The sequence below is a fragment of the Phascolarctos cinereus genome, unplaced genomic scaffold, assembly GCF_003287225.1.
Source record: "Phascolarctos cinereus isolate Bilbo 61053 unplaced genomic scaffold, phaCin_HiC Scaffold_2;HRSCAF=192, whole genome shotgun sequence".
Classification (NCBI taxonomy): Eukaryota; Metazoa; Chordata; class Mammalia; order Diprotodontia; family Phascolarctidae; genus Phascolarctos; species Phascolarctos cinereus.
In genome coordinates this window covers 355,926,465-355,949,406 of record NW_027555625.1, presented here as the reverse complement: position 1 = coordinate 355,949,406, position 22,942 = coordinate 355,926,465, and the positions used below count along the sequence as shown (strand labels likewise).

General features: G+C 39.5%; 1 protein-coding gene and 1 long non-coding RNA gene across 5 annotated transcripts in view; one reads left to right on the top strand and one right to left on the bottom strand.

The window, feature by feature from the left end:
• Positions 1–19,247: 19,247 nt before the first annotated feature.
• On the bottom strand, positions 19,248–21,464 carry LOC144455954 (uncharacterized). Its single transcript, XR_013484845.1, has 2 exons — positions 21,377–21,464; positions 19,248–19,725 (listed from the first exon to the last, which is right to left on the bottom strand). It is a non-coding gene; the product is annotated as an uncharacterized LOC144455954 (long non-coding RNA).
• Positions 20,837–22,942, top strand: part of TNFAIP2 (TNF alpha induced protein 2) — a 30,674-nt gene continuing 28,568 nt past the window's right edge. Inside the window, exon 1 of one of the 4 annotated variants that reach the window (XM_020971148.2) lies at positions 20,837–21,129. The gene's annotated coding sequence lies outside the window, so the exon portion shown is untranslated. Of the gene's footprint in view, positions 21,130–21,154; positions 21,348–21,411; positions 21,498–21,691; positions 21,778–22,942 lie in introns of those variants that run through there. The other 3 variants (XM_020971151.2, XM_020971149.2, XM_020971150.2) reach the window with 3 other exon arrangements.

Below are 22,942 nucleotides of genomic sequence, written 5' to 3'. Positions count from 1 at the left end.
GTAGTTTGGGGTGACTGGAAGAGGGGTCTAAATGATGTGGTTTAGGGGTCCTGGGACCTCAAAATCACAGCACATGGGTCCTTCCTGAAAGAATTTGACCTAAGCCTTCTTTCAGCCAAAGACAAGGTTTATTAGAACATCCATCATATTGGGCAGACTCTTAAGGAATCTAAGCAAGCAGGACAGATTTTAAGAATCTGAGCATTTAGCTAGATTTTAAGAATCTGAGCACTTTTAATAGAGACAAGATGGACCTTATATACAGAAGGACTATGGGAGGGATCTAGGAGTGGTCAAGTAGTTTGAGGTGACTGGAGGATCTGGATGGGAGTAGTCAGTAAGCTGGGGTGAACAGAACTCCAGAGACCTGAACCACATGGCTAAGGGAGAATGGAGTCTAGATAGGATTATGGGTGGGAACAGAATTGGGAGATTGGGCATAGCCACAATGAAAGGCCAGAGAGATTTGGGGAAAGTCCAGGGATTTTCTTTATTTGGGGGGGTCCAGATCTCAAAGACATGGTCTTTTCCTTTTAGCAGTTCAGATCCCATCCCCATCAGAAGTAGCTTGTTTATACAGAGCAGCAGAACTAGATTAAAAATCCAAGTCCCCCAATTGCAAATTCATTGCTTGTTTCATCTTACTACACTCATACCCCCTTATTCAATCTGGTTTTTTTTTTATTTACTTTGTTTATATATCACTTTCATTTCTTAATATATTGCTAGCCATAACCCTAACCCTCCTGTTACTCCTAGCCAGCAAGCCACCTACTGAAAAAAAAAATTTAGAAAGAAAGAGGAAGAAAAGCAGTTCATCAGAAACAACCAGTACATGCAATATTCCATAGCCCAGTGGTGGGACCTTGGGTTATTTTAGTCACGTTCTTAGTATAATTCCAAACTACTTTCCAGAATGACTGAACCAATTCACAGCTTCACCAACAGCATATGTGTTCCTGTCTTTTTCCACAGCTCCTCCACAGTTAACTATTAACAATTTTTTTGTCATATTTGCCAATTTCTGGATATGAGGTAAAACTTCCCCATTTTGATTTATATTCCTCTTAGTATTCGTGACTTGACGTAATTTTTTTTATGGCTGTTAATGGTTTGCAATTTTTCTTTTAAGAACCGTTTGTTTTTACAACCAGTGTCTCTGATAAAGGCCTCATTTCTAAAATATATAGAGAACTGAATCAAATTTGTAAGGATACAAGTCATTCCCTAACTGATAAGTGGTCAAAGGTATGAACAGGCAGTTTTCAGAGGAAGAAATTAAAGCTATCTATAGTCATATGTTTTGTTTTGTTTTGTTTTGTTTTTTAGGCAATTGGGGTTAAGTGACTTGCCCAGGGTCACACAGCTAGTAAGTGTCAAGTGTTTGGTCTGAGGCTATATTTGAACTCAGGTCCTGGTTGAACTCAGCTGGTGCTCTATCCACTGTGCTACCTAGCTGCCCCTATCTATAGTCATATGAAAAAATGTTCTAAATCACTATTGATCAGAGAAATGAAAATCAAAATGACTCTGAGGTACCACATCACACCTATCAGATTGGCCAACATGACAAAACAGGACAATGATAAATGTTGAAGAAGATGTTGGAAAATTGGAACACTAATGCAGTGTTGGTGTAGTTGTAAACTGATCCAACCATTCTGGAGAGCAATTTGGAACTATGCCCAAAGGGCCATAAAATTGTGCATCCTGAAGAGATTACAAAAACGGGAAAAGAACCCGTATGTACAAAAATATTTATAGCAGCTCTTTTTGTGGTGGCAAAGAATTGGAAATTGAGGGGATGCCCATCAATTGGAGAATGGCTGAACAAGTTGTGGCATATGAATGGAATGGAATACTATTGTGCTATAAGAAATGATGAGCAGGCAGACTTCAAAAAAACCTGGAAAGACTTACATGAACTGATGCAGAATGAAATGAGCAGAACCAAGAGAACATTGTACACAGTAACAGCCACATTGTGCGATGACTGTTTTTGATAGACTTGGCTCTTCACAACAATGCAAGAATCTAAGACAACTCCAAAAGACTCATGATGGAAATTGCTATCCACATCCAGAAAAGACCTATGGAGTTATGAATGAAGATGGAAGCATACTATTTACTCTCCTTTTCCTTTGTTGTTTTGTTTTATTGCTTCATTCGTTCTTCCCATTAATTCTAATTGTTCTTTACATCATGACTGAAGGGGAAATATGCTTAATATGAATGTATGAGTAGAACTTATATCAGATTATTGATGGGGTGGGGAGGGGAGAGGAGTGGGAGGAGGAGAAAATTTTAAACATAAAATCTTATGGAAGTGAATGTTGAAAACTAAAAATAAATTAATTATCAAAAAAACTCTGAATGTATCCTTTGATCATGTAATCATTAGGGACTAAGTCTTGGTCTCACGCATTTGTTAATTCCCTATATCTTGGATATCTGACACATATCAATGAGCAAGTGAATTAGCCAGTGCTTCTTAAACTGTGGGTCGAGATCCCATATGGGCTTATGTAACTGAATATGGGGGTCACAAAAAAGTTGGCAACAGTAAAAGGTTTCTGAACATGTGACAAAAAATTAATTCAAAATCAAATGGGTAATGAATTCAAAGTGCTTCTGGCAGTGCTTGCCCACATCGTATCACTGCAGCCTTGGTTCTGAATACAAAACATGTGCACTTTGCACTGCACGTGTATCCCACTGATAGGCGTAGGCCCTGGAAGCCCCAACTCCCTTGAAGTTTCCCACAAGGTCAAGTCTTTGGCATTTGCCTGAGGCATCAACCCATCCCAACTGGCCTTTCATTGTGGCCTAGGCCCAAACCTCCAATTCTCTGTTACCTCTATCCTAGCTCAGCCCTTCATTGTCTGTTACCTCCTGATTACCCCTAGCCACTTCCCACCCTCAATTCCATCTGGACCTCTTCCACTTTTGTCTTGGGCACCCTGCCCTTCCAGGTCCTTCTCTGTTACCTCTCAGTTACCCCAGCCTACTGGCCACTCCTAGATCCTTCCCACAGTCTTGCTGTAAATAAGGTCCATCTTGCCTCCCTTAAATTTCTCAGATTCAATCTGGTATGCTTGTCAATACAAGCATCACCAATGCTCAGATTCCCTAAGAATCTGGCCAATGCTCAGATTTCTTAACATCTTGTCCACCTCTATTGGTGTTCTAATAAACCTTGTCTTTGGCTGAAGGAAGGCTTGAGTTGAATTCATTTGAGGCAGGACCTGTGTCACTATTTCAGGGTCCCAGCACCCCACCACACAACACCAACAAACACTCCCAGAAATAACTCGGTTTAGATTTAATTAAGACTATTGTATGTTATGAATTGTAGTGTTTTTACTGTAAATACAAAGTTTTCTGCTCTTACAGAAACATAATAATTTAATTAACATTTTCCTACCATCATTCTTCAGCATGTAAGTATCAAATTAGTATATCTTTAGATTGTATTGTGTTAGAATGTTTTGTTTTGTTTTTTTAGGCAATTGGGGTTAAGTGAGAATGTTTGATTTTTTAAATTGCTGTCATCTCCTTCTTTTACAGAAACATAAATGTTTAACTGCAGCAAGTAAAGACAAAAGTCCTTTAATAATGTTTCTCTATCATCACCACTGTATATGTATGAACATCAATTTTTTTAATTAAGCAGAAAGGTTATTTCATAAACCAAAGCTAGTATTTATTTGAGAAATCATTAGCAATATTTATTTATACTTTAGGACAAAAATACTTTTCAGTTATGGATAAGTGGCTAAATTTAGACAGAAGAGGCAAAAATACTGATGACAATGCAGCGGAGTCTTCGCTACCAGGTTGCACTACACCTACACTGACAAGAAAAAGAAAATATGTTGAATCATTTTTGCAATAAGGATTTACTTCTAATAATGATGAGGGCATGGAAAAACCTCTTTACTTAGTTTGTAATGAAGTTTTGGCCATGGAGAGCATGGAAACAGCCAAACTAAAATGACATTTTAATACCAAACATGCAGCATGCTGCAGTAAACCAAAGGAATATTTTGAACAACTTTTAAAATCTTCAAATAAAGAAAATGTTTTGATAAATTTGTTACTGTCAATGAAAAGTATTGACTTACATCTTACAAAACTTCTTATTTAATTGCAAAAACTAAAAATCCCTATGTGATAGGAGATTTCATGTTACTTGCTGCTATTAAAATGTCAGAAATGGTTCATGGGAGAAAGTATGGGGATGAAATTTGTAAAATTCCTTTATTGAATGATATTATTTCCAAAAGAATCTCTGAAATTAGTAATGACCAATTACAGCAGCTTATTACCAGGCTTAAGGGTAGCCCAAAGTTTGCAATTCAGTTAGATGAAACAACTGATATTTCTAACACAGCACAATTGTTATTTTATGCCAGATATGTTTATGAAGGAAGCATACATGAGGAATTATTGTTTTGTCACCCTTTGGAAGGGCACACAAGAGGGGAAGATATATATCTTAAAGTCAATGAATTTTTCACAAATGAAGGCTTACAGTGGGGAAAATGTATTGGAGTCTGTCCAGACAGTACTAGAGCAATGATGGACAAGAATATTGGATTTATAGCAAAAGTTAAAGCTAGTGGCAGGGAACATATCACTTTCACTCACTGCATGATCTATCAGGAGGTACTGATAGCAAAAAAAAAAATCACCAGAGTAAGATGTTGTGTTTCATGATACTATCAAAATCATTAACTTCATTGAAAGCTCTGTCCTTAACAGTCATTTGTTTCCAAACCTTTGGAAAGACATGGACTCCAATTACAAAAGCTTATTATTACATGCAGAGGTAAGGTGACTCTCAAGAGGATGAAGTTTAAACAGATTATTGAAATTGAAAGATGAAGTTGTTATATTTTTGACCAAGCAGAAATCTGATTTTGTTAATTTTTTCATAATGATATGGCTTTCAAAACTATGTTATTTGTTGGATATTTTCAAAAAACTCAATGATTTAAATATGTTGCTTCAAGGAAGAAATTGTAACATATTTTACTAAAAAAGTTAACATATGGAAGAATAGGGTGGAAAATGTTTCTTTAGAAATATTTACAGCTACAGATGATTTTATAATTGAAAATTACCTTCCCAAAGATTTAATTTTAAGACTTCTAATTGATCATACTTCCCTTCAAATTTTGATTCTAAAAAGCTAAGTTGGGTTCATAAACTATAATCAACTGAAATGGAAAAAGTCAGCCATCTGCCATTAAAAGTTCAAGAAGAATTTGCCAAGTTATCAAGAGACACAGGTTTAAAACTTGAGTTTTCTGGCTCAGATTCTTAAAATCTAGCCACTGCTCAGATTCTTAAGACCTGGCTCTCTTGCATTAGTGATACAAATGCTTAGATTCCTAAGATTCTGGCCAATATGATGGATATTCTAATAAACCTTGTCTTTGGCTGAAAAACAAAACAAAAAAACTTTTTTCTAAAAAAAAATCATTAAATGAATTTTGGCTTGAGATTAGGACAGAATTTCCAACAATTTCTGAAATGGCCTTAAACATACTTCTGCATTTTGTACTACACATTTATGTGAGGTGGTATTCTCAGCATTGATGATTATAAAATAAAAATATTGATCAACTCTTAAAAATGTTGAAGATGCTCTACATCTTGCAGTATCAAATATTCTGCCAAGATTTAATTCTTTATGTAAAAATAAACAAGCACATCCATCTCATTAGTATGCAAATTTGCTTTCATCTTTAATAAATGGTAAAATTATATGTATACCAAAGAATTATTTTAAAGCAAAATTTCTTTATGATTTATTATCAGTAAAATGTTTTATTTGTATACCTATTTTATATACCTATATACCTGGGGTTGTGTAAAAATTTCTTGGGCAAAAAGGGGTCACAAGTGAAAAAAGTTTAAGAAGCCCTGAATTAGACTATCTTTAAGAGCCCTTCCAGATCTAAATCCTATATGTCTATGACCATCTAACTCTGCATAAGACAAGGAGCCTTCTCTCTAATGACTTAGAAGAGGTAAATATATATACAGGAGCAGAACTGCATCTTCTAGGAAGTTTTCCTGGCTTGAGCCTAAGATGGGCTATCTCTGTCCTCCTTCCCACTCTGTTTAAAGACCAAAATCCCAGAATTTTCCCTTACTCTTGCCCTTCCTACTTCTCTGTATTAGCTAAGTGCATAATTTAACTTAATTAATTCAATTTAACATTTATTAAGCTTCTAATAGCAGGCATTGTGTTAGGTATGAGAATTATAATAACAAAAATTAAATAGCCCCTACCTTCAAGGAGCTTATATCCTGTTGCAAAGGTTGCAACATATTCCAATGAATAAAGACAGTAAAATTTGAGGACAACAAACACATCAGTATCTTGGAATGGAAGAAGTTGAGTTACCAGGGAAAGTTTCATGGATGAGGTAACACCTGCATCTGAATCCTGAAGGAAAATAAGAACTTAGCTCTCAAGAATCAATTTGAAGAGGAATTGGATTCCAAGCATAGGGAAATGCTTGATTCAATGAATGGAGGTGGACCAATGGTCTGGTTTGATTGGAATATAGAGGCCATGAAGGGAAGCAATGTGATATAATTTAGGTTGGAGTCAGAGGAGTTATCAAAGGTTTGGGAGTGAGAGGATAATATGCTTCAGAGCCGGGCCTTAGGAAGATTGTTTAGGCAGCTGGGCAGAGAATTGGACAAAGAAGAGGTTGAAAAGAGGTACTTCCAATAGCCCACGACAAGTGATAACGATCTGAATTTGGGTGGTAGTTGTATGACTGGAAAGAAGGGTCAAAGGCAATAACTCAAGAGATGTAAAGATGGAGAGTAGATAGGACTCAGAAATAGATTGTGGGGATGAAAGGGGAGGGCAAGGGAAGAGTCTAAGATGATGCTGAGGTTACTACTTTGGAAGATGTCCAGGAGGAAATGTTCTTACTCTTGTACAGGCAAGGGCAGTTAAAAGGAAAGAGCCCTGGGTTAGCAGTAAGATGACCTAGGTTCTAGACCCAGCTCTATCACTAACCAGATGTGTGACTTTGCATAAATCACTTCCTATCCCTGAAGTTGTTTTCCTTTTCCATTAGAGGATGAGATTAATGAACCTGGCCCTACATCACAAGATTATCATAAGGACCAAATCCAATCTTGGATTGGGAAACCCTTGGAGAGATGTAAAATCCAAAATAAACAGAAGTCTGATGATACCATACTTCCTCAGCTTGGCATAATACAGAAGTAAATATTTGTCCTCTCCAAGGAGATTATCCTTTACTCTGGGCCTCTTTCTCTTCGTGTCTACCCTGGGTCCTGGGTCTGCCTTGAATCAAAGAGAGGCCCCATCATCTCCTTCTTTGTCTGCTTCAGATTGTAGACTCCCGAAGGGCAAGGCTGGGTCTTCTTTGTCTTCTACAAAGTTGAATGACCTATGGTAATACAAGTGGTAAACAGGGCCAATTTTTTTCCCACTCTGTTAACTGCAGTTTGGGAGTATCTGCGAGTAGGTTGGGAAACTATATAGGAGAAGTTGAGAGAGGGCAGAAATTGCTTCAATGCTTCAAGATGCCAGAACTGCAAGGTAGAGGATTTCTGTTAGATATCATAACAATAAGGGTTTACATTTATGTACCCCAAATCCCAAAGGAGAGAGTCCCATACCAATGGGCTTTGGAACTCAGGTTACATTTGGAAAGCCCTTTACAATTTACCAAGCATTTTCCTTAACAGAACCCTGTGAGGTACATAGTGCAAGGATTATTCTTATTTTACAGATTAGGAAACTGAGGTCCAGAGAAAATAACAGTATCCCAAAATCAGTCAGTCAACAAACATTTATTAAGCTCCTATTGTGTGCCAGGCACTGTGCAAGTTAGTAAATGGTGGGGTCAGGTTTCAAACTTAGGACTCTCTTGACTCAGAGGCCAGTGCTTTATTTTTTTTTAACTTTTTGTAAATAAATATTTTATCAATACTCTTTTAAAAATATTGCTGTCACTTCCCTATGACCCCACTTTCCAAAAAAAAACCCTTTGTAACAATGAAACAAAACAAATCAATAATGGATACTATTGACAATGAGTGCTTCATTCTGCCCCTGCAGTCTACCACATCTGTAGAGAGGAAGGCAGCATACTTCATCATAAGTTCTCTGTCATTATTAGTCACTGCATTAAATAGAATTCTGAGGTCTTTCTCAAAACTTTCTTTTTGTTTTTTTTTATTCTGACTAAATAAAATGGGCACTTTTATATACATAGAAGAAAAGAAGATTGTACTTGAACCTGAAAATCTCTATTATGTAGAGTTTGCTTTTTTTTGGAAAAAAAAACATGCAAATTTCAAAGCTGCCTTGCTTGTCTGTGATTCTTTCTATTCTCTTCTCTACATTTAAAAAGATATTTCATAATGAACAGGCTGACTTCAGAAAAACCTGGAAAGACTTGTATGGTCTGATGCTGAGTGAAATGAGCAGAACCAGGAGAACGTTGTACACAGTAATAGCCACATCGTGCAATGACCAATATTGATAGACTTAACCCTTCTCAGCAATACAAGCATCTAAGACATTTCCAAAGGCCTTGTGTTGGAAAACGCTATCCACAAAGAAGAAAGAACGATGGAGTTTGAATGGAGATCGAAGCATACTATTTGCTATTTTTTTTCTCTTCTGTTGTGTTTTGTTTCCTCTTTCTGGTGGTTCCTCCTACTGGTTCTATTTCTTACTTACAACATCACTAATGTGAAAATATGTTTAATAGGAATGTATATGTATAGCCTATATCAGATTGTGTGCCGTCTTGGGGTGGGAGGTGGGGAGGAAGGGGGAGAAAAATTTAAAACTCCAAAACTTATGGAAGTGATTGCTGATAATTCAAAATAAATTAATTAAAAATATTTCAATAGCTTTCTTTTTTTCTTTAGCAACCCTATTCCAACCTTCTATTCTACTCCCCCCCACCCAAAAAATAATAATAATTGAAAGAAGAAAAATGAAACCCTCATAACAAATCTTCATGGTCAAGCAAAACAAATTTCCATACTGGTCATGTCCAAAAATGTATATCTCATTCTACATCTTGAATCCCATCACCCATCTCTGTCAGGAAGTAGGTAGCATACTTTTTTTTTTTCATCACTGATCTGGAATGGGGATTGGACATTGTATTGATCAGAGTTCCTACGGCATTCAAAGCTGTTTTTCTATACAATGTCCTAGTCATTGCATAAATTGTTCTCCTTGTGTTTCTCACTTCATTCTGTACCATTTCACAATAAGTCCAGATTTCACTGAAACTGTCCCTTTCATTACTCCTCATGGCAGTAAATAATGTTTCATTACATTTATACACCATAATTTGGTCGGTCATTCCTGAATCGATGGGTGTCACCTTAGTTTTCTGTTCTTTGCCACTAAAAAAAGAGTCCCTATAAATTTTCTTGTGCCTATAAATTCTCTTTCTTTGATGTCTTCGGAGTATAGACCTAGTAGTGGTTTTGCTAGGTCGAAGGGAACACACCATTTATTTTGGGGCATAGTTTCAAATTGCTTTTCAGAATGGTTAGCCCAATTCATAGCTCCACCAACAATGCATGAATATTCCCGCTTTCCCATAACCCTTCCAACAATTGCTCTTTTCCATTTTTGTCATCTTTGTCAATCTGATATGTGTGTGATGGAATCTCAGAACCACTTTAATTTATAATTTGGAACCTGTTACATTTTGATAACTTGTATTTCTTCCTTTGAAAACTGCCTGTTTATATCCTTTGACCATTTATCTATTGGGGAATGACTTTTGTTTTTATAAATTTGAATCAGTTCCTTATATATCTTGCATATAAGATCTTTCTCAGAGATACTTCAAATATGTGTTCCCAGTTAACTGTTTCCCTTCTAATTTTAAGTGAATTAGCCTTGTTTGTATAAAACCTTTTAAATTTTATTTAATCAAAACTATTTTTTCTTCTGTGACTTGATAGCTTGTTTGGTCATGTGCTCTTCCCCTCTCTTTAACTGTGAAAGGTATTTCCTTCCTTGTTCCTCTAATTTGTTTTTGATGTTACTTTTTAATCTCTAAATTACATATCCATTTGGAGTTTATCTTGGTGTATGGTATGAAATGCTAAGTCTGTCTATAATTACTGCCAGGCTGCTTTCCAGTTTTCCAAGTTTTGTTGAAGTCCTTATCCTAGTTACTAAGGGCTTTGGATTTATCAAATACTATCCTCCTCCATTTGCTTGCTTCTGGATGGTGTGTATCTATTCTATTCCACTGATCAAACCTCTCTATGTCTGATGTCTCCCAATGTTGTTTTCTGTTGTGTTATTGTGTCTAATACTCTGTCACACCATGTAGACAGGAGGAAGACATATCAAACTCAGCCTGCAGGCTGCAGTAAGTCCAAAAGAGGGAGACTGGGATGGTGAAAGCACTAGAGACCATGCCACGTGAGTATTAGTAGAAGGAATCATTTTAGCCGGGAGAAGAAATGTGGCTGGGGATATAGAACAGTGACTGTGGTCTTTGGGTATCTGTGGACTTGTTCTACTTGGTCCAGAGACAACTAAGAACAAATGGAAAGAAAGTTCAATGAAAGAAAGACCCATTTAATGTTTAGTTGTCTCACAACAGAGGGAGTTGTTTCAGGAGATGGTGACCTTGCCATCACAGGAGGTGTCCAAATGGAGGCCGGATGACTCTCCAGTCGGGGAGGCTGTAGAAGGAATTCCTACAATGGGAAAAAAGCTGAATTCAAGAAGTGGGAAGTTACCCACAATTAGAAAATCTGGGGTGCTATAATATTAGGACATGCTATTCCTTCTTCCTGATGGGGCTGGAAGATTATTTTCTGGGAAGCTCAGAAGAAGGAGCAAGAGAAACACACAGAGCATCAGAATTCAATTCAATCTTCTTCAGTAAAAGGTAGTTTAGCACAATGGATAGAGAGCTGGCTTTGGAGCCAGAAAGACTTGTGTTCAAGTTCTGCTTTGTCTTATATTGACTATGTGACTCTGGACAAGTCACTGAACTCCATGTTTAGGCAACTCTCTAAGACTATAAATTGGAAGGGAAAAAAAAAAAGGTAACAACCTGCATTAGTCATGGAAATTTCCCTACCTAAGATCTCCCTGCCAATGAAATCACAGGTCTAATCCCTATGCCTATATGCAAAATCCTGTGTTGGGTGCTGGGGATGTAAAGATAGATGTTACAAAGGCCCTGATGCAAAAGAGCTCACATTCTAATGAGAAGGGAGTACACAAATAGCTAGTGTAAACAATACAGAGGAAAATGAGGTGAGGGCAAAGCAGAGAGATTGTTTTCATCTGGGGGGAGGGGTGGGCGAGAGTCAAAGAAAGCTCCATGGAGAAGATGCTGCTTGAACTGAGCCTTGAAGGAAGGTTTCAGATTTGATCCAAACGATTAATGGTACTATCATTACTGAGATGCAGTGTGGAGTAGAGACTAGATGGCCTGCCTTGGAGTCAAAGAGATGTGTGTTTAAATTCTGCTGCTAACACATAACTTGATGAGGGACCCTGAGCTAGTCCCTTAACCTGTCAGTGACCCGCAGGAATTTTTGTCAGTTCCCAGTTGCAGAGAACGTACCAATCTGACCTAAGCTGAAAGAGGGAGTTTCTTCACCTGGAGCTCCCTATGATGATGTCACAGGTCTAGATACACACATACACCACTACCACCACCACCACCACCACAACTTCCTCCTATACACAGATATATAAGCATATGCACATGTATGGAAACATATCATATTATAGGGGTATATGTATAATATAGACAATAGATATATAATATATGCATACATATTGACATATGTGCACTACTATTCTATAAGCTATAAACTATAAGCCAGGAGAAGAAATGTGGCTGAAATGAACATGGAAGAAACAAAAGCTTTATAAAAATCCACCCAAGAATCATTTTAGAAAGATGGTGTCAGTGTTATCACCCCCACTTTGCAGATAAAGAAAGTGAGGTGAAGTGATTTAGGATCATGTGACTCAGACAAGATTTAGAAATCATTTAGTGTAACCTCTTATTTCATATATGATAAAACCGAAGCCAAGAGAAATAATAACTTGTCTAAGATCCCATAGCTAGTAAGTGAAAGAGCCAAGATTTTACCTACATCCTCTTGATTCAAAATTCATAGCTTTGTTGATTATGGCATAGAATTTACAGCAAAACGAAAGAAAGAAGGGAAGTTGATGGGGTAGGGGGCAGGGAAGAAAAAGAAATGCAAGTCATTTCTCAGGGGGAACTGCTCCAGGCTTCTGAGCCCAGTGGGGGAGAAGGCCAGGCATAAACACAACCCACTCAGTAAGAGGGTACTGGAGCTCTATTCAAATCCAAGAGAAAAGATTTGTCTTTTTACCTGCATTCTTTTTTATCTGCATGTCTTCTTATCCTGCATTCCCATCTGTGTACTACTCAGGCTGAGTAGTGCCCTGGCATTCAAGGATCCTCCCCAGGTAGTCAAGCCTACCTTCTGCCACCCAGGCATCCATGCCACTATTCTGACTGTCCTCTTCACTGACCTCCCCCATGCCAGGCTTAGCTTAGGTCAACGTAAAGAGCCCTGAGCTGAGAGTCTAGAGACCTGAGGTCTAGTCATAGGATCATAGATCATATGTTCCTTCCTCAGACCAACAGTACAGAGAGTGTAGAGGATTTGGGGTCAGAGAGCTTAGACTCTAACCCACCTATGGCACCAACTTGTTTCTCTTTCCCATGCCTGAGTTTCCTCATCTATAAATTAAGATATGACATATGAAAATCAGCGAATGACAAGTGGGCCAGTTTAGCTAGAAGGTAGAATACTTAAACACTGACCTGAGGTGTATGCATTTTATCCTCCAGACAATGTAGATCAACAGAGCAAGGAAGTGACATAGTCAGACCTGTGTCTCAGGGAGATATTTCTGACAGGTCATGTGATCCTCTCAGCCCACAGTGACCACTGTGTCTTAAGTCTGTGCCTCACAAGTTTTAATAAATGCTCTTTAATTCTTAAATTGTTCTGTAGTTGAGTCCTATCTTTCCAGTCATGATAGGCTCTCTGAGGGAAATGCTCAGCTCTGTCTCCCATCAGAGCCATTGAGCACCAAGCTAGACATACAGGAATCATCTAACAAATTCTTATTGATTCTAATTGACTTGAGTGAAGTCAACTTAGGGAGCCAAGAGTCCAATTTTGAGTATGATAGAAGTGGTGAAAAGAAGAGATGTGGTGATTCCAAAAATTTCATCCTTTTTTGATAGAATTACCAAATTAGTAGATGAGGGGGATGTTGTAGATATAGTTTACCCAGATTTTAGGAAAGTGTTTGATAAAGTATCTGATACTATTCTTGTGGAGAAGGTGGTTAGATGAGGACTAAATCAATTAATTAAATTAAATCAAATGAATTAAATCAATTCAGAACTGGTTGGACAGCTACACTCAAAGAGTAGCTGTGAATAGTTTAATGTCAAGGTGGCAGATTTGCAGAGGAACACAATGCTGGGAGGAATAGCTTTTTGTTGTTGCGTTATTTCGGTTGTGTCCAACTCTCCATGATTCCATTTGGGGTCTTCTTGGCAAAGATACTAGAATGGTTTGCCATTTCCTCCTCCAGCTCATTTTACAGATGAGGCAAACAAGGTTAAGTGACTTGCCCAGGGTCACACAGCTAGTAAGTGTCTGAAACCAGATTTGAACTCAGGTCCTCCTGACTCCAGGGTCATTGCTGTATCCAGTATGCCACATAGTTGCCCTAAGGGATAACTTCCACACTAGATAAAATGTCTCAGAGGTTGCCAAAGTAGATGATACTGCTCCCTGGGGTGCACTGGAACAATCCACGGGGCAATAGTAGCCTCAGTGCAATTGGGAGGGGGCATCAAATAAAAATAAGGGCATGGTGGAAGCATAAGGAAAGAAGAAAAGATAAAATTTTGAAAAACTATTCGTGTTTCATCTATTGTGTAACAGGGTTAAAGTCATAGTGATTACATAATTTTCCAAATAAACACACAAAATGCAAGTTATAACTGATCAGTGGTCAAGTCTGCCCACAGGTCATAACAAGCAAGTGTTGGCAGGTGAGCATGTCAGGCATTCTCGGGAAGTCTAGGATGCACTGGCAAGAATATGTGCATGTAATGAATTGTTTACAATATGATACTATATGGTTACATGATGCAACATTGCATCATCGAAATGTCAATGCAGGAAAAAAACACAAATTTACAATAAATTATTAAATTTAAGACATCATTTAAAAATACATATTTTATATTTTTTGAAATGACAAATTTTTTAACAAAATTTAACAAATTAAACAAATTTAACGAAAACTGTTAAAGGGTTAAAGAAAGCAGATTTCCAGGGGATGCTGAGTAATTTTTTTTTAAAGGGCGCAGTAGCTCAATTAAGTTTGGGAACCTCTGGCCAAGATCCAAAAGGAAATTACCAGGCTAAAGTATTGAGCTAAACCTAATGTGATGAAATTCAATTGGAATAAATGTAAAGTCTTATACTTGGGCACAAAAAAATCAATTTCACAGGTATAAGATGAGTGATGCATCATTAGATAGCAGTTGTTCTGGAAAAGACCTAGGGGTTTTCATGGACTGAAAGATCAGTATGAAACAGCAGTAGGATGTGGTGGTCAATAAAACGAATGTGATCTTTGGCTGAATTAGGAGGGGCCTGGCTTCTAGGAATAGACACTGTTATTCTGCCCTTATCAGACCTCACCTGGAGTACTGTATTCAGCTCTAGGTAAGCTGGAGATTATGTAAACGATGGCAACCACAATGATGGGAAGCCGGGAATCCATATCACATAAGAATTAGTTGAAGTAACTGGTCATGTTTAGCCAGACTCAGAGAAGGCTCAGAGGGGACATGATAGCTGTCTTCAAGCATATGAACGACTATCATATGGAGGCGGGACTAGTCTCATTCAGTTTGACCTCAGAGGACAGAATCAGAAACAATAGGTAGAAGTTGCAAAGAGACAAATTTCAGCTTGATGTCAGGAAGAACTTCCTAACTATTAGAGGTGTCTCAAGGTGGAATGGGCTGCTTCAGGAGGTGAGGGGGTCTCCTTCCTTGGAGGCCTTCAATGTGTGCAGCTGGTCCTGGAGGCAGTAAGACCTGAGTTCAAATCCAGCCTCAGATGCTTCCTAGCTATATGACTCTGGGTAAGTCAGTCAGTCGATCAAACATTTATTAAGTGTCTGCTAGGTGACAGGCTCTGTGCTAAGCACCGGGAATACAAAGAAAGGCAAACGACAGTCCCTGCTCTTAACATCTTTGTGCCTCCATTTCCTCATCTATAAAATTAGGATAATGAAAGCACCTATCTCCCAGGGTTGTTGTGAGGATAAAATGAGATCATATTTTCGAAGCACTTTACAAACCTTCAAGAGCTATACAAATGCTAGCTATTGTTGTCATTATCATTTTATCAATTCATTATTTAATTAATAAATTTAATAATTTATTCATTATTAATATTAATTAAAATAATTTATTATAATTATTAGCTTTATTAATTTCTATAATTCTTTGAAGGTACTGAGGACAATCCCAGTGCACACATTCTAAGTTAAGGGTTATATGCCTTAGAGCTTCAGACCGTAGGGATCTAGTTCAACCTTCCCATTTTGCTTTGGCGGTCTTCCAGTTCTTAAAATCCAAGAGTTAGAAGAAATACCAGAGACCACCTTGTCTAACCCTTAATAGGACGAGAACATGCTTTCAACAACATCCCCAATAAGCAGCACAGCCCATTCCACTTTGGTGAGCTCTTAACGGCTAGGAAAATTTTACTTATATCAAGCCACCTCTCCCCCCACCCCCACCCCCACGTTATTCCTAGTTCCTCTAAGACTAGGCAGAACAAGTCTAATATTTCTTCCATATGATGGCTGTGCAGATGCTAATATGTCCCAACAGAATTTTCCCCTCTTCCAAGCTAAACATCCTCACTTACTTCCAACTAATTCTCACCATTCTAGTTGTTCTTCTTTGTATTCTCTGCAACTTATCAGTACCATCACTATCGTCATCCATATCATCATCATCATCATCACTAACATTTATATGGCACTTCAAGGTTTGCAAAGTGATTTACAACTATTATCTCATTTGAGCCTCACAACAACCCTGGGAAGTAATATTATTTATCCCCATTTTACAGATGAGGAAAATGAGGCAGACAGAGGTCAAGTGACTTGCCCAGGGTCATACAGCTAGTAAGTATCTGAGGCAGGATTTGAATTCAGGTCTTTCCTGACTCCAGACCCTATTCGCCACCTAACTATTTAAAGCTGCCTAAAATGTGGTCTGCACAACTGAATACAATACTCCAGATGGAATCTAACTAGGGAAGAGTATAAAACACATATCTCTGCCCTTGTTTTGAATACTACATCTTCAATGCAGCCAAAGATTATATCAGCTTTTCACTGCCATTTCAAATTGTTGGCTTACATTAGGCTTGCAGACCCCAAGATCTTTTTCAGATGATCTGCTACCTGGTCATGTCTCTCTCATTTTTTTCTTATGAAATTAATTGTTTAAGCCCAACCACAAGGTTGTATGTTTATTCCTACTAAATTCCATCTTAGAGGAAACAGAAGCTCAGAGATGTGAAGTGATTGCCTAAGTTCCTACACCAAGTTAGTGACATGGCCAACAAATGTCTCCCAACTCTTCACTATACTGCACTGCTTCTTTTATTATGTAATATTGTAAAAATAATATTTATCTCTCCTTCCCAGGTAACTCTCTGCTCCTACCTAATCATCCAGGAATTGTGCTCAAAATTCCTGCCACTAATGAGTCATGGTACCTTGGGGCTGCAAGAAATTCAGGGAATCTCTCCAACAGTTCTGCTACCTGGCACAGGTAACATTTTAACTTATGAACATACATTAGGTCAGATTAGCTGGCTGTCACTCAGCATCCATTCCCAGAATCACAGACTGTCTGAGCTGGAAGAAAGCCCAGAGGGCCATCTAGTCCAACCCATCCTATCCAGGAACCCCTTCTACAACATCCCTGACAAGTGACCATCCAGCCTCTACTTAAACACCTCCAATGAGGGAAGAAACAGTCTATTCTACTTTCAGAGGGCTCTAAGAACTAGGAAGAATTTCTTCCCTTTCCTTTTTTCTTTTTTTCTTTCTTCCTTCCTTTCCTCCTTTCCTTTTTCTTTCTTCCTTCCTTTCCTTTTTTCTTTCTTCCTTTTTCTTTTCCTTTTTTTCTTTCTTTTTTCCTCCCTTTCTTCCTTTTTCTTCCTTCCTTTCTTTTTCTTCTTAAACATCTCCATTGAGGGGAACTCCACTATCTCCTGAAGCAATTGGTCCATTGCATTTTCTGACAGTTCTAACTACTAGAAGGAAGTTTATTCATTAATTCATTCTTTCAGGTCACTTTTTTATCTTTGATTTACTTTTTTTATTTCTGTATTGCAGATATTATATTCAGTATTTAATTATGTGTTAGGGTTAGCAGAGAACTTGTGATAAGGTCCCAATTGGCCCTAATATTAGGGAATGATCTTAGCCAAAAGACTGAGAATTGATCTCAACCAACATTTATACCTAGTGTGTATGGACAGCGATGTGCTAGGCATTGGAGGACATACAAGTTTAGATAGGACATGATCCCTGCTTTCATGGAAATTATGGCAAAGCAAGGGGTTAAAAAAATATACAAAGATCACAGGATATATATTTGGAAGGGAGTTGAGAGAGTGTCCTTTTCATTTTACAAATGAGTAAACCGAGTTCTAGAGAAGGAAAATGACTTGCCTATACTACACTTACAGTATTGGAGTGGGGTAATCATGGTACAACATATTATAAACATATTAGTTATTGTAATTATTTGTTTATTATATTTCCCCTGCCAGACTATAAATTCCCTGACTACAAGAGCAGTCATTTTTAAATTTTAATATCCTGAAATACCAATCACAGAGTTCTGGACACAGTAGGTACTTAACAGATTTTGGTGGAATTTAATTGAATTACAGACATATAAAATAAAGAGCTGTTTGAGGTCTAAAGGGAAGAGCATTACCAATCAGGGGGATCGGGGAAGCTTTCTAGAATGGTTGGCATTTGCACTGGCCTTTTAGGAATTTATTGAGTAAAGAGGAGGTACAACATTCCAGGGATGGAAAACATCGTGAGCAAAGATTTAGAGGCAAGGACTTTTATTCAGGCACAAAGAGTATACCAGCTTGTGGCCTCGTCAGCTTTGATAAGGGAGAACAGGAGAGTCAATTATGTGATCTTGGACAGACCCATTCTTTCCTACTGGTCCTGTAAGCTCCAGTCTCCACCTCTCCCAGAAGGCCTCCCTCAGCATCCCCATTTATGACCATCTCCTTCTTCTTTGATATCTTATAACCACTGGACTCTGGAGTACAACAACTGTACTGCCCATTCCCAAACCCTGTTCCCCTGGTTTCCCACCATAACCACAGCTCTCAAGTCTAGGATTTTCTTGGTGCCTGCTTCCGATATAATATTGGAAGCCTAGGAGGAAGTATTCTTGCTCAGTACATGCCTCTTCTGTAGCCCTTAAATCTACCTCAGAGGCCCTTCTGGCCTTCCCTACACTGTTCGAAGTAGTGGGACTAAGGTTAGGATTTTCTCTTTTGGGTAGAAATACAGCCCAAGATTAGAACAGGATTATAGCTTGAAAGCCAAAAGTGATTCAACCTCATTTTACAGATGAGGAAACTTGATGCCTGAAGAGATTAAATGGCTTGCCCAGGGTCACAAAGGCATTTTTAAAAATAGGTTTCATTTTATTTTTTCAATGAACAAAATTCTCTTGTCTCTCACACCCACCTCTCCCTTCCCACCTCAGAAAAGGAAAGGGGGGGTGAACCTCCTTAAAACTATTATCCCTAATTGAGCAAAATGCCTACTTTGGTCATGGTCCAAAATGTCTCATTGTTCATATTAAGCCCCCCACTTCTGTCAAGAGGTAAACAACATTCTTCATCCTAGTCCTTTGGGATCAAGGTTGGTAACTGCATTGACTAAGAATATGGTCTTGGTGAGATATGTATCTTTGCATCCCCAGTAGTACTCAGTACAGAGTAGGGCATTAAGAGACATTTCTTGAAACTAAAAAACGGATTGGAATAGAAAGAAGGCTAGTGAGATGGAGAAACTCAGGGACAACATATGAGATTTATCTGAGGGCAGTTTTATTCTCTCTAGAGATCAGTTAAGGCCATTTTATTCGTGTGCTGGCTGGTAGCAACCAAACATACATATCAGCATATCTTGTCCTCTTCCACAGCATTTATAGGTTCCATAGATGTAGACAGAATGTTGATTTTCTTCTGCTTTGATGCTTATGCACTTGCCCCTGACCTCCTCCATTGTCCTTTTCGAGAGCTCCTAGAGCCAATAAGGGGCTCACAAGACTCCCATCAACTGGAAAACACCGAGGCTGCTGCCTCGAAACATGGGGCCTTTGGCCTCGGCCTTTTGTTTCTACCTTGGTTCCTGCCTCAGCAGCTTCTGCTTCTGCCTCTGTCCTTAACTCTCAGCGTTTTCTTCATGCTCTTTTGTGGCAGCCAAGTCCTTGCTCAGTCGACCCTGCTTCTTCCTGAAGGTAGCCCATATTTTCAGGGCAGTGCAAGTATGGAAATGGTTTGCTGTCACAGGGGTATTAGAACAAAGAGTTGAGGAGGTAGCAGTACACTCTCCCCTCCCCCCATACACACACTCTACCCTTTTAGCCCTAACTCTCTGTCCACTTGGCACAAAAACAGGGCTTGAATATTCTTCCCTTTTCCTGTGGATGAATCATGCATGAATAGATTCAAACACAGATAGCTAGAGCTGAAAGGAACTTTAGAAAGCACAAAATCCAACCCATTTATTCTACAATTGAAAAACTGAAGTCCCAAGAGGAAAAGTGTCTCAGGGTAAGAGCACAGGGCCAGAACTAGAAGAACCCAGGTCTTCGAATTCCACTCTTCCCCTGAGAGTCGGACTCTAAGACCCTTAGACTCTTTGACTCTAGTATAAGGCTTAGATTAGTCTGTCTTCTGTCCATCCTATCTCCCCACCTCTGTCCCCCAAATAGAGAGAGTTTGTCCTGCGGTGCCCTCTACTTGTCTTCCCCATAACAGAACCTGATAGAGTGAGCTTCCTCCCACCCCCTCCAATGAGTGAAGCAAGTAAGAGCACTGAATTTGGAGACCACGACAGACTTCATGTCAAATCCCAGCACCACTTATTATTTCTATGAACTTGGTCACCTCTTTAGGTCCCAGTTTCACACAGGATTGTCACAACTTTCTCTCCATCTCCACCCCTCCTTTTTCTTCCCCTCTGATGCAAGCCATTTTCTTTTTTACTGATGACAGAACAGACCCAGAAAGCAGAAAGGACTTTGCCCAAGGTCACACAGTAGGCAGCAGAACAGAGTTTGAACATGGGTCTTGTGGGTCTTCCGACCCCAGATCTAAGTCTCTTTTCCACTGCAGTTTCCTCATTTGTAAAATGAGGGGGCTGGACTGCATGTATTCCATCTCTAAATCTTAGGCTCTGATTTAAAGGCTTCCACTATTTCTAAAGCTAGGGGAAAGCCTGGTTGGATGCCCCGAGGATTTTTTCTCCGGCTTAGAAAAAACAAAAAGGAACAAAAAGGAGCAAAATGAGACTAATCACGTCACAAAAAGAGAACTGAGCCCCGGGATTTCAGGACCGCCTCCAAGGAACCCGCTGTCCTTGACAATGGGAGGTGGCTGACCAATTATGATCCTCTGGGAATGTGGGAGCCGCTGTTTGGGTCCACCTCCACGGGCGGAGGTGGTTTCTTCCCCAGGGGAGTTCATCCAAGCCAACTGAGTTATACTAAGGTCACGCCCGGGCGGATTTTCCGCGGTTGCAGCCAAGGGGCGGGACAGGGGGCGGGAGCCCCAAGGCCGGGCGCCCAGCTAGCTTTCTATAAGTGGGACCGCAGGGAGCTGACCTGGTCACATACGGCTGGAGCGGAGGCAGAGAGTCTCTCATCTCTCGCTCCCCAGACCAGGACAAGACGCGCAGACACAGTGAGTGCCCTTTCCCCTAGGCAGGCAGCTTTTTCGTTACATGTAGCTGCTGCGGTCACCAGGACTCTTCTATCAGTCCAAAGAAATTTCCCTTTCTACTTCTTTCCGAGTCCCTACCCCAAGAGCAAGTGTAAGATTCTTGAGGACAGGGAGAGTCCCAGGCTGGGCAGGAGTCCTGGGTTTCAATCCCATTTCTGCTTCGCCAGACCGCTTTACAAGTCAGTATCCTCCCGCCTTCATTTCTTACCTTGACTTCACTTTGGTACTTCCACTATCAAAAGAGGGGGATGGGTTCCTGCTCTGGTGACTAAGAAGAGGGATAAGGCGGTTCAGACGAGAGGACTCTGAAAATTCTTTGGTGGACTTAGGTAAAACCCCTTTCTATTTCTTTCTCAGTTTCCCCATATGGAGGCGGAGAGCGATGAAACTGAGGTTCCTTCTGTTCCCGTAAAATCTCTACTCTGTGCCCTGCCAGACAGGGCAGGACGGCAATATGATATTGTTTGCAAAACCGTTTAAGCTTCTTCTGGAAAAGGGCACACTTTGACTCAGCTGAAAATGGGGTGGAGTGAGGAACCCGGAGCTAGAGGAACCTGCTGCCCCTGTCCTCCAGTCTTGTTGGATCTCAGAGCCTCTTGCCTAACTTAGGTGATAGAGCTTGGGGGTGCGGGATAGGCTATGACCAAATACCTTCAGAGCCAGCCTCAGTTTGAAAGAATTTATTCCTAAGGGCTTTGGAGATTATCTAGTGTAGTCTAACCCCTTCAATTTACAGAAGAGGAAACTGAGGCACAGAGCGGGTAAATGACTTGTACCAGGTCACACAGCTAATAAATACCATAGTCAAAATTCGAACCCAGGTCCCCTGGCTCTAAATCATCCTTCCTTCTGCTACCACCATTCTAGGGGAAATCTCCAATCCCCCAGGCTGTCACTTCTGGTACAGGGAACCTTTTCCTTTTTCCAGAGCAGCAGATGCCTATAGCATTAGAAAACCAGGGCTACAAAGGGAGGTGAGCAGAGAGCAATGCAGAGCAGTGAGTGGAGAAATTTTGTGGGACAGGGAGAGATATTGATTTAATAAAGGAACAATTAACCATCAGAGCTGTCCAGCAGTGCATTCAGCTGCCTTCTATGGTAGAGAGTTCCCCATTACTAGAGGTATTCAAGGGAGAGGGGGTAGGGGATAGGGGCTGGATGACCCAACTTCTGAGTTATCTATGGTCAGGAAATCTATAAAGGAAATTCTTGTACCGGGAGGACAGAGGAGTAAAGGATTTGAGATTTCCAAGTTCCCTTCTAAAATACCAAGGTTTTGTGACAAGAGCTTGAGAAGGGAGATATCAATGTGGATTGATCAAAGAAGGTTTCCAGGAGAGAAGGAAAGGCATGATCTTCACCTTGAAGGCTAAACAGGATTTGAGGCAGGCAGAGAGGAAGTAAATAGGGCTACAGGTGTACTTTTCAATCTAGATATATTTATTAAACTTCTACTCTGAAAAGCCCTGGCAATGTGGTATCCTGGAGGAAAGCCTAAGCTTTGTAGTCAGAGGGACATGGGTTCAAATTCTAGTTCTGCCACTTATAATATTTCAGTGTGACCTTGAGCAAGCTGCTTAACTTCTCTGGGCCTCAGTTTCCTTGTCTATAAAAAGATGGGCTAGAAGCTAGATGATCTCTAAGGTCCTTTCTAGTTTTAAGTCTATGATGCTAAACAACCCACTGTTCTGGATACTAAGGGAGATATAAAGTTTTGATAAGCTCTAGTTCCTTCTCTGATGGAGCTCACAATCTAGTGGGGGAGAAGACACCT